An 11,933-nucleotide genomic window follows, 5' to 3' on the forward strand; every position below is an offset into this window, starting at 1 on the left:
GTCAAATAACTCGCCAAGGATGTCACGATAGATTCAGTAAAAATGTTAAATTTACGCCAAAAGTTAACTTTTCGTAACTATTGCACGCCAATGCCATGTAAGTCGTTCTCTGGCATGGCAAGTTTATTAGATAGTGTATGCGAGAAAGTTTAGGAAAGACGACTTCAGCAAGTTTTAGTATATATCTAGGCAAGTAAAAATAAATGCCAACTTCCTATTCAGATATTTGTTAAGATTTGTTTCAAACAATGGGGCCTAGGAAGTATCTATAAATAATTCATTAGTTCTAATTCAACCTTCAGTTGTTATATTACTCTGACGTGTTACTGGCAGGCTCTCTGTAGACAGTATTACTCAAGCTCCTGTTCGAATGTTTGTTTAAGCACTTAACTCCTGTTCAATCAAGGACACTGTAACTGTCATCGGACACTGTTTGCAAAATTTATCACGACTAACAGCTGTAAATCTAGCTCTCAAATATAACAATGTCGCTGAAATTCTGTATATACAGGGCTGGAAAGTCTCCGTTGGTTTTCAAAAGTCACTTATCATTGCAGGGATGCTAGTTGATCTTATCGACTTCTGAAATTAAAAATTTACTGAAAGTTGGTGCTCCTTTTGCTGATATTTGTGTTTATTCATGTTAAATTTTGGTTCAGCAGTGTTTATGGTGTCAGTATAAATATCGTTGTTGTTGCTGTCATTGCCATTACTGTTGCTGAAATTCAAATGGAATTAATTTCATGTTTTAAATCGACTACGCTTTAGTAGGCCATACGCGGCTGAAGGCGACAAAATTGGGAAGGTTATCACATATCTATAATTATAATAAAGTATAGTGTGTGTGTGTGTGTGTGTGTGTGTGTGTGTGTGTGTGTGTGTGTGTGTGTGTGTGTGTGTGTGTGTGTGTGTGTGTGTGTGTATGTGTGTGTGTGTGTGTGTGTGTGTGCATGTTGGAGCTCTAAAAAAACGACATTTGGCATATGTATACCTTGGAGGTCGGGATAAAACACCGTAGTGCGATTTTTTTTAAACTTTTATTAGAATTTTAATTAATTAAAAATTAAGCGAAATTTCGGCTTTTTTCCACTATGACTTCCAAAACTTTTATCGCGCAAAACGAATTTTTACATCAACTTTAAAGTTTAAAAAAAAATCTTTTCAATGATGCTAATATTTTGACCTATAAATTAATTTCTGTTTTTAATTAATTTTTTTAAGTAATTGAATCAAATTTTTCAACAATTTATTCCGCACAAAATAAAACTAAACGTTACACTGCACGAGCATTTTACGCGTCAATGGGAAGCAATCAACTTTTATCAACACGTTGTCATGATATTGACAAATGCTCAATTTAAAGAAATAAGTTAACTATCATCGTAAATTAAACGTATAAAAATGCAACATCCAACACGTATCTGTATGAAATGAAACAAGTATGAAGTATGATTTTTTCTAAGAAGTAAATGCGAGGAAATATTATCTAGAATCTTTTACAATACCTATATTACTAAATCAATGAAACAGTTTTATTTTGGGCAAAAATGGTCTAAAGTGTACAAGATATCTATTCTAATCGGAACCCAACAATTAATTTGTAAACTTTTAGTAATAGACATACGTCTTCTAACGAAATGGTCTAAATGGATTTTAAAATAAATATATTTTATGTAAATTCTGATGAATTACGATTTTTAAATTTTTACATATGTTCTTTGCCCTGTGAATAATATTTAACGAAATATTCTTGAAGACGTTAATATCTTAATTAAAAAGAGTTGCACTCCAGTCAACTAAACTAATAATTAAAGCTGACCAATTTATAAAAATTTGAATATCACTAAAAAACGGGGGATTTAGAGCTTTTCATTGACCATCTCAAATACACCAATCATTTCCCAGGGTTTCTCAAGAGTGATTGGCCCAATGGCCTGATTGTGAAAATGTTGATTGTTCTACTATTGTAACATTCAAAAATTTCATAAATTGGTCAGATTTGATCATAGAAGATAGATAAGTTTATTTATGTATTTAAAAGTTGAAAAGTCAAGAATATTTTGCAGAATGTGCTTCCTTAGGACCAAAGGACTATTGAAATTTAAACTTCATAATTTTTTGAAGTACGTTTATAAACCGAAAAAATAAGATATTATTATTGACAGCAATTATATACTTTTAAAAATAAAGCTATAAATTGATTTTTTCACTGAATCCACGAAATATTTGTTGAATAATTCTTTGAGACATTATAAATTATGAAATTATTCTCTAATGCACATAAGACAAATGCCGATCGACTCTGCTTATATTTAAAAAAAAAAAGAGACTTGCTTAGTTTTAAAAAAAAATGTCTTTATAATAATTGCCGTTTTCATTTCCACTTTAATTTAAAATTGAATATTACGAGCGTAGATAGAAAATTAGAGAGTGATGCGTAGTACAATGAACAGAACGGCTTAAGGTCTACATAATAGCATAAGTGAATGATATGACTACCAAAATGTGAAACTTAAAAATTTTTTATTGAAAAACCTATTACGAGACCAAGTTACATAGAATATTAATTGAACTTATGAGTGAGCATTAATAGTAGTGAACCGGCTGGTCGCCAAAGGCGGCTAGTAATCCATAAATATTCTGTGCGGGTTGAGGTTCGAACTCGCAACGTTAGGGTTCGTAGCCGAGTAACAAAGCCACTAGACAAAAGTGCACACTCTTCTCCGGAAGTTGTTAACTGGCTTATAATGTTACCACCACAACAGTCCCCCACCAGTGAGTCGGTAGAGTTTATCACGCCAGTTATGGCGAGCGACGAACGTGATTATCGCGCCAGACGTTATGGCGAGCGACGAACGTTGTATCGCGCCAAGTGTTATGGCGGGCGACGGCGAGCGTGTGTGAGCGGTTGCTGCCGGTAGATGGAGCCACGACAGCTGAATGATGGATGCGGTTGTTCAGAACCAAGGTCACCAATGTGCGGGTTGAGGTTCGAACTCGCAACGTTAGGGTTCGTAGCCGAGTAACAAAGCCACTAGACAAAAGTGTACAATCTTCTCCGGAAGTTGTTAACTGGCTTATAATGTTACCACCACAAATCCATAAAATAAATGGGTTTTGATATACGACATTTTAATGTAAAAGCAAAGATAGTGGATTATTATCTACCAAATACAATTTGAGGGCAAATGCGTTGATAAAAATGTAATACAAATTAATTAATTATGTGTATTAATAAAATTTTATACATCAAAATATTCTTCTACATCAACTTGTCAATAGACAATAGAACTATAAGTTTAATAGCCTTATACCTATTCTAATGACTGTGTGCATGAATTTTTCTTATGGTTCCAGTCATAACATTTGCTATTAAAGATTAAATTCCGTTTCGTTTATATTTTAACCTTTGAGTGCTATACTTGTATTTCGTTATTCCTCATGTAAACTGCATAGATATTCAATAGAATCTTTCTTCCTTAAATTTAAGCATTAGCAACAAAACTTCAATAGCAAAATTCAGACAGATTAAGTATTTGATGAAACAAAGAAAACAGTTTGAATTTCAGGACAACAATATAATCTATTGTTGGGAATTTATACAAAAGGAAATATATCTAAGAACTTTTCGAAACCCATTTTCTTCCAACTTAAATTGAAATCATTAAAAAGATAAGTTTGAAAGTTTTAAAATGGAATAAAAATATGTATTGTGCAATAAAATTTTCGAAAAAACTTTGCAAAAAAATAGCTAAAATGAAGTTTGATTTTTAACTAATTGAAATTTGAAAAAAAAAAAAAAAATATTTCGAAGTGTACATTTTTGTTCTCCAAGGTATGACTGTATTAAATGTGATAATTTTATGCCAAAAATTCTGTGCTAACACCTATATTCACATACACATACATATTCTTCCTCTACTGTTAGTAGAAGTGAAGCATTTCAAAGCTTTTTCGACTTGCACGTAATATTAACATATCGTTTCTCTTTTATTTCACTCATTATCATTCAATATTTCGTTTATAAAATCTTTAATAATTATCTATTACCTTTTAATATATTTTGAGCACAGGCAGTAAAACAATATAAACAAAAGAAAATATCAATATTATAATTAAAATGAGTGCTGAAAGTACTGTTTGACGGAAAATTTCATTAGTGGAAGCAAATTTAATTACGGACTATTATTCATGGATTCATTTAAGTAGCACAGAAATCAAAAGACATTTAGGTCACATCTCTGTACTTAATCACATTTCATTAAATGATTACCACTACAAAGAGTTACCTTTGTCCAAATAGAATATCTATTTAGTTACATGGAATTGTTGGACATAAAGATCATAAGTGTTTTTGTTTTCTCTCCAAAGAAACAATGAATTGAATGAATATCTCATGAAACCAATAACCAATTGAATAATTATTTTCACCTATTCAGATTATATCCATGAATATATAGTTTTTAACAAAAAGAAGTCACTTTTTCGTAAGCAGGACTAATCGAAAGTATTAGTATTCATCTATGCATCGGCACTTTGGCTGCTCAATAAAACAATGTTTATACGTTTTTATTAAACATGATATGTTTCATGTTGGTGAAAACTGAACAATGAAGCCAATGTTTTGATTGTTTTCTAAAAGTAATTGAAATTAGGAAATTTTATTCATTTGTGAGTTCCAGAAGCCAGTACTCTACTTTTTTCTCATTTTTATATATATATTCAATATTTATATATTTATTCAATATTTATATATTTATTCAATATTAAAATTTTATTTTTATTATATTTAATTGCCACATACAGCAACCAATTGTTCGGCAACTATCATTATGTTTAAAAAAAATGGCAAAACCAAAGAACTAATCACCCAGCCCCCACCCACAGATCCAGTTTCACTAATTTTTGTTCCTTATGGAAGTCCATGATCTCTAGATATATAATCTGTGGCGAATTGAATTGAGCAAGGATAGAACTTGGGACCTTGTGGTTCGTTGCCCAGTAACATGACCACAATACAAAAGCAATTGCTCGTAGAGAGTAGCTGTTAACTGGCTTATAAGCTTTCACCACTGACTCTCCCTCCAGTGAGTCGGTGAGAAGAACGATATGACTTTTGAGTGGTGATGTAATAGCTGTTGAGTCTAATGTGCCTGTACCCCTTTGAGTAGCGCCAAGCGTTATGGTAAGCGTGTGTGGTTGCTATTGCTGTTACGCCAAGTGAGTCTGACGGATTTGTGTTGATGAGGTCTTTTGTGTGTGTGTGTGTTGCTGCATCAAGTGAGTCTGACGACTTGGGCTTACTGTGGGTAGATGGCGCCACAACAGCTGTACGAAGGTTGAACGTTCATCGTCCGAGGTTACCAATGTAGCGGATTGGTATGAGCACGGATAACGACTGGGACCTTGTGGTTCGCAGCCCAGTAACATGACCACGATACAACAGCAATTGCTCGTGTAGTGCAGCTGTTAACTGGCTTATAAGCTTTCACCACACATCAATGGTCATATGTTCTCGCTACTTACATTTTCGAAAGATATTGATAGATAATAAAACTTATACAGAGCCTTCAAGTAGAATAACTGAACTTGTAGAACTCCAAGTAGAATAACTTGTCACTTTTCGTCATCCATTAAAATGAATTATGAAACTTTGCAAGCATATTCAACCAATCAGAATGCTCTATCACTATTTTGTAATCTTAATTTAAAGTAATATTTTCCTTTTTTATTCGATGTATTATGTTAAAATTAGTTCGATTGACGTAACTATATAAATATACAACATAATTAAAGTTTTCACAATTTGGGTAAAAAATATTGTGATTCTCATTTTTTAATTGAAAAAAATCTAATTGATGCGTTTATCTTTAAAAAAATTTATATTATAAAATTGTTCATCTCAGATTCAGAGAATAAATTTCAATATTGTGACTTTTTTTACATATATACAGTTACTAAAACGTTAAATGAACTATTTAAACAAATAATAGATCAAATGTATAGATGTTTTTCAGATTAATATTTAACTAATGCAAGAAAATATTCTAAATTTAAGCGAATTATGTTTGTGATAGTTAGATTAAGTTTATTAAATCCTGTTTTGAAACAACGAGAGGCTGTTTTGGAACAAATCGCGTAATTTGGAACCATAAATATATAAAAAAAAAAATGTTGAGGCAGGTCCAAACCTTCGTCTCCAAATTTCCATACCATACTAGCAAATTTCTCACTTAGAACCAAAATGTAAAATATGATTTATATATCAGATGCATTTCGATTAGGGTTTGTTTCACCTAAGTTGTTATTTCATACGATTGATAACATTATTTTCTGCGGAAAGAAGGGTGTATTTTGCTAATTGTTTATTTTTCAACATACCATTTAATTATCATATGAAAAGAATTAATAAAAATGAAAACAAGCATTTTTTTTCTTTTCACGGAGGACATTTTCATTACTGTCTTCTTTAAGTAATGCCTTTTAAACAATAAAAAGAATGCATCTGAAATCTAATCATTATCACACATTTCTCTAGCACGGCTTTTAACACTATAGATTTTTAAAAAATCATGTAACTAATAAAGGACTTTGTAATTTGTTTTTATTCTTTTGATTAATTTAAGAAACATGCTTTAAATCAAAAATAATATTCGCGTAGGCATACTGATGAATAAAGTAATTATTTAAAATATTAAAACTCTTTTACTACAGGATATATTTTAATTATTCTATAAATTTTCTTTGGACAATATCTTTCGTTCTAGCAAGATATCGTTACAAATTCATCCACTGATAAAGAGTATAAAATAAATAGTTTAGCTTTGTAGGCTAATTAAGATCTCTATAATGCTAAGACTGTCATATCTTTGTATGGAATGGAATTATTTTAAGATACCTAAACAGCTTACAGCTGCAAGACAGCTCAGCAAATGTCGAAGTAATTGTCTTTGTACTTTTCAAAATATCTGATAAAAATAACTCTGATAATAGATAACTTAGTCATCTTCTGTTCCAAAAATAACCATGCACACATTTCACTATCCGACACAACAGGTTTACAAAGGCGAAAAATTATCGACAGCATGCTAAAAGGATATTAAAAACAAAGAAGCTTGTTCCACTAATACCTCTTAGAACAAAAGGGGATGTTCCCCAAAAGCACGAACAAAGCGTAAATTCGATATGGCCTCTTTTAAGCACTTTTAGAGAGCAAGGGATGAAATGGAGGGCTGCTAAGCAGGCACTTCCACAGGCTTTGGGCACTTGATTTGATATCTAAGATACTTGTCGTTGGATGAAATTAATCTGACGATAGACACTGCCACATTCGTCTAATTTAAGCCTTTTTCAATGATTATCATTAAGAAAGTCGTTCTGTGAATTATTGTAACTGAACACTTTTTTGCATATCTTAGATTAGTAAAATGTTCTACTTTAAAACTGGAATAGGATTATTTTATGACAGAAATCATCATTTTGATTTCTAATCCTATAACAAAGATTACGCCTTAACCGGAAACTTCTGAATGTTTTTAAAACGTACTTGTGGAATTATGTAAGATTGATGACCAAGGAAAACTTGACCTTAAGAAACTGCTTATGCTAGACAACCTTGTCGACATTAATTGTAGAGAACAAAAGAGATATTGGCTTTTTTTATCTTTAATTTCCGATGTTGTAGTTGTAAGCTCCACTATAATCACATTTCCAAAATGGCCATTTTAATTGACGGTAATCATTACATTCAGAAAACTATAGTTCTGACAGGTGCTCTTTTCCTGGAATAAAAGATTTTTCTACCATGTGATAACATGATATTGCTTTGGTTTGGAGTTTTTAAAGTCTCAAAATGCGCGGGCAGAAAATTGACGATATATCGCTTTTAAGGCATCAATTTTGGCTTTTAGGATTATTAGAAAATGATAAAGAAGGCACATTTGGCAAAACTATCGCCAATAAAAAGTTACAGCTTGGCGAGAATGTCCACCATGTGACCGATTCTATTGTCTGGCTAATAAAGGGCACGGTCGTAAGAAGTTATCGCTAGAAGAGGCTCACAGAAGAAAATGGGAATGAATGCGAAAGAGCGAGGAGAGATATCGAAAGTTACATATATAGTTTTTTTTTTAATTTTCAATGTTTTTAGCTGGCAAAAAGAGGTTAAGAGCTCAAGCGAATTTGGGATGAAAAACAAAATCTATCGCTTCTCTTAAAGTTGACAGTTGCGCCACAATACAATAGTTGCGTGATCATTCCAAACAAGTTTAAACCGATTTTTTTGTTTGTTTGTTTGGACAAAAAGTTTTGGATCTCGAATGATTTTGAAATGAAAAAAAAAAAAATCCAACGTTTTCTATATATCAACGCATGCGTAATCTGATAGTTACGTGATTCTTTCAAACCGGTCGAAACTGTTTTTTTTTGGGGGGGAGGGGGGATTCTGGACTGGTAGAAAAAAAATTTAGAACTCGATTGATTTTGGGATGAGAACATGATGTTTTTCTGACGGACTGACACCACGTGAATTAAAAAAAATAATGTTCTCACAATAGCAGAATTCATTTTTTTTTCTGCAGGAAAATAAATTTCCCCAAAAAAAAAAAATTCAAGCTAGAAAAGATTTTCCGTGAGCTTTCTCGAAATAAAAACGCAAACACTCGTAGTATAAAATGTATTGTAATGTACGCAACTTAAAACGAGAAAACAATGAATGAACGGAAATAGATTATGTAGAATTTAATTAACATTCGAATAAAAAAATCCACGCATAGAAATGAATCGCATACAATATTAGACTCATTGCAAAATGCTAACCATAAGGACCCCTTGCCCCGCATGGGCCATTTTTAATGTGTTTTGATTTTATTTCACTCATGATTGTAGTTACAGATTCATCCAAACATAAAAAATTATTTTTAGCTACACTTTATGTTATATCCTCAAAACAGCTTAACTTTATTATTATCAAAACTTCCTTAGAAAATTTTAATTATATCTGACATTATAATTCATTAATTATGAAACTACTCTTTCTTATGAGTTGTTGCTGCGATCAAGACATTCCATTTATTACCAGAATTTGTTCTAAGATTAAATTAACCTAGTAAAATATTCATATGCTACCATAAAGAAAATAACTTCTGACAGTTATTAAAAAATATACTATATCCTTGGCATAACTTAACTTTTCAGTTAAGATTTTCTTGAAAAATATTATTAACAATCTTTGACTTCATAATTTATTAATCATGAAACTAGTATCTTTACAACCAGATGTCACTGCAATCGAGACATTCCATTCGTTGCCAGTTCACAAATTTAATTAAATCTGAAACAATCTTCATGACTGACTTCTAAGCAAATCACGTTTCTTAGTTCAGAAGGCACTTGCTATTATTAGAAAATAATTAAATACCTGTTGCTATGCATTGATAAGTTATCGCCCTAATAGTTTAGACAGAAATCTAAAGCTGTTGCTAGGTGTGTTAATCAATAGAATATTAAATAGTTTAAAATGGTATCGCTTGAATGATTTCATTTGCTGAATAGTTGAATCTTAATCTGTATGGGCAGGAGTTTTATCAATTAGAGCGTAATATATGAAGTGAAATGGAAGTAAATTGGAACTGTCAATTGCAAGTTATTATGGAGAATTAATTAGTTTACTATTCTTGTATGATAGTTACAAATGTACTGATTTGTCCCTCTACTTTATATATATTAAAAATATGAAAAAAAAAGTTATTAAAACATCTTTCCATTAACTTGCTAAAATATAGTGTTACGAAATTTCCGGGTTCGTTTGGATAGTGGAAGTTATATGGTGTGGAGAACGCTCAATCAGCAGGCGGCGGAAGAAAAAAAACAATGACGTTTATTTACACGAAGACAGGACAGGACAGCACAAAGTCGACAACTATTTACAGCATAGAGAAGGCAAATATCTTCAGCCGAGACGTGCACACAGCAGCATACAACAAGACTCTACTGCAGACAGTAGAACACAGCTTAGTTCAGCACTAGCTTCACTCCGTCGCTGCTCTGCTAATCCCTGGAAGACTCGTTCTTTACCGTCGATTCCAACTACTACTACGGAAGCTGCAGACTGCCTCCTTTTATAGGTCTCAGGAGGCGGGGCTAGAAGCCTCTCAACCAATCAGGAACTTTCGAGGTGTATCAAGGTTCCTAATGGACGGATCTGGAAAATTCTCGATGTTTCGGGTATAATCTATTTTGGCACCAAAGTCGCCAAATTGTCGCCAAGCTCTGGGACCTCCGACGCGACACCCGGACGCCATCCAATACAGATGACTGTAAAACAGTCTTTCTGATAATGGGACCAACTATGCTGAGAAGAAGCATCGCAGATTCGTAACAATAGAATACAGTCTTTCAGTGAAAATTATGGGTGTGAAAAGCAAAATTGCAAAAGCTTCAGATGTTTAAAGAAATACTCTAAGAATATTGTAATTTTAATCACATACATAATATATTTTTAAATTAATGAGATTTAGGAAAGTGGAACTTATGATAATTTTTAAGTCATTCGTTATTTTTATTTGAATTTATGATTTAATTATTTTCAGAATTTCTCATGACATTTAGTGAGGCTTCATTCCTTTATAGAGTCATTTTTATTCTTTAGTTCTTACAATGTTATTTCTAAACATTTATTTACTATCAATGTTTTAGTTCTGTCTTTATAGTATTGATTTTTTTTCTATTTTATTTTGAGAAAATAATTTTTAATAACTTGGGGGGAAACACTTTTGATTGATTCCCATAATTTGGACAAAAAAGTATTAATCATTTTTAAGTACACTTTAAAAAAATCAGTTTTATTAAGCATTTCAACATTTGATTATTACTTATTCTTAAAATATATTATGATTCACAATAAATATTATAAAATCCTTTAAATAATTTTTTCAGAAATTTTCCTCGAGCTGGCTGTTCTATCTATGCTTCATAATTAATCGACTAATTGATAATAAATTTCTGAAAATAGACAAATATTTCATTTTCATCGAGAGAACCTATTTGTACAAAATTTTACAACCTTATTTCATTAAGAAATAGGTAAAAATTTCTAACTATAGTCAATCTTTCCAAATATGGTTATTTAAGATATAAAAATGGCGTATTTTCATTTTGTCTACAAATAACAATCCATACTATTGAAAGTAAAATATATATGTTAGTAAGATGCCTTATGGATAGATCATTAAATTTTCTTTGATCTTTTTGAAAATATAATTAAAAATCGTAAATATTTCTTTACTTATTTCCTCTTTTATTTACTTATTGCTGTCTTTTTATCTTTTGAACTGTCAAAAATGCCAAATTCAAATGTTTGTTTCTCTAGATTTGGGTGTTAAATAAATTATTTTAAAATATCTATATTTTACAAAAGATTGAAACAAGTAATTCTTACCATAGTAATGGTATCAATTTCTCTATGTGAAGTAACACTGATAAATTACATCTTTCCACAGGAAAAGTAAGTAAAATTATATCTAATATATAAAAATCTCGTGTCACGGTGTTTGTGTTCGTACTCCTCCGAAACGGTTCGACCGAATTTTATGAAATTTTTTATGTGTATTTGGTAGGTATGAGAATAGGTCGTAAAGTATATTTCATAACGCTAGGTAATTAGGGTGTTCCTAACACGAATGTAAACCCAATAACACAAAAAATGCAATGACTTCAATAAATAAAATTTGGTTTGCGATCCTGTGATCACAATTACAAATTTATATCACTATTCGGTTTCAATCATACAGAAAAAAAGAAGCCCATAAAACATACAATTAATTGCCAAAGGTCACAAAGTAGATTCAATAAAAAGCTAGATTCAAACATATTTTGTAAATATCATCCGTGAAAGCCATGCAATTGATATACAAGCACCAATTTATTTTCCTATT

Source organism: Argiope bruennichi, chromosome 10 (assembly GCF_947563725.1).
Source record: "Argiope bruennichi chromosome 10, qqArgBrue1.1, whole genome shotgun sequence".
In the NCBI taxonomy this organism is placed as follows: Eukaryota; Metazoa; Arthropoda; class Arachnida; order Araneae; family Araneidae; genus Argiope; species Argiope bruennichi.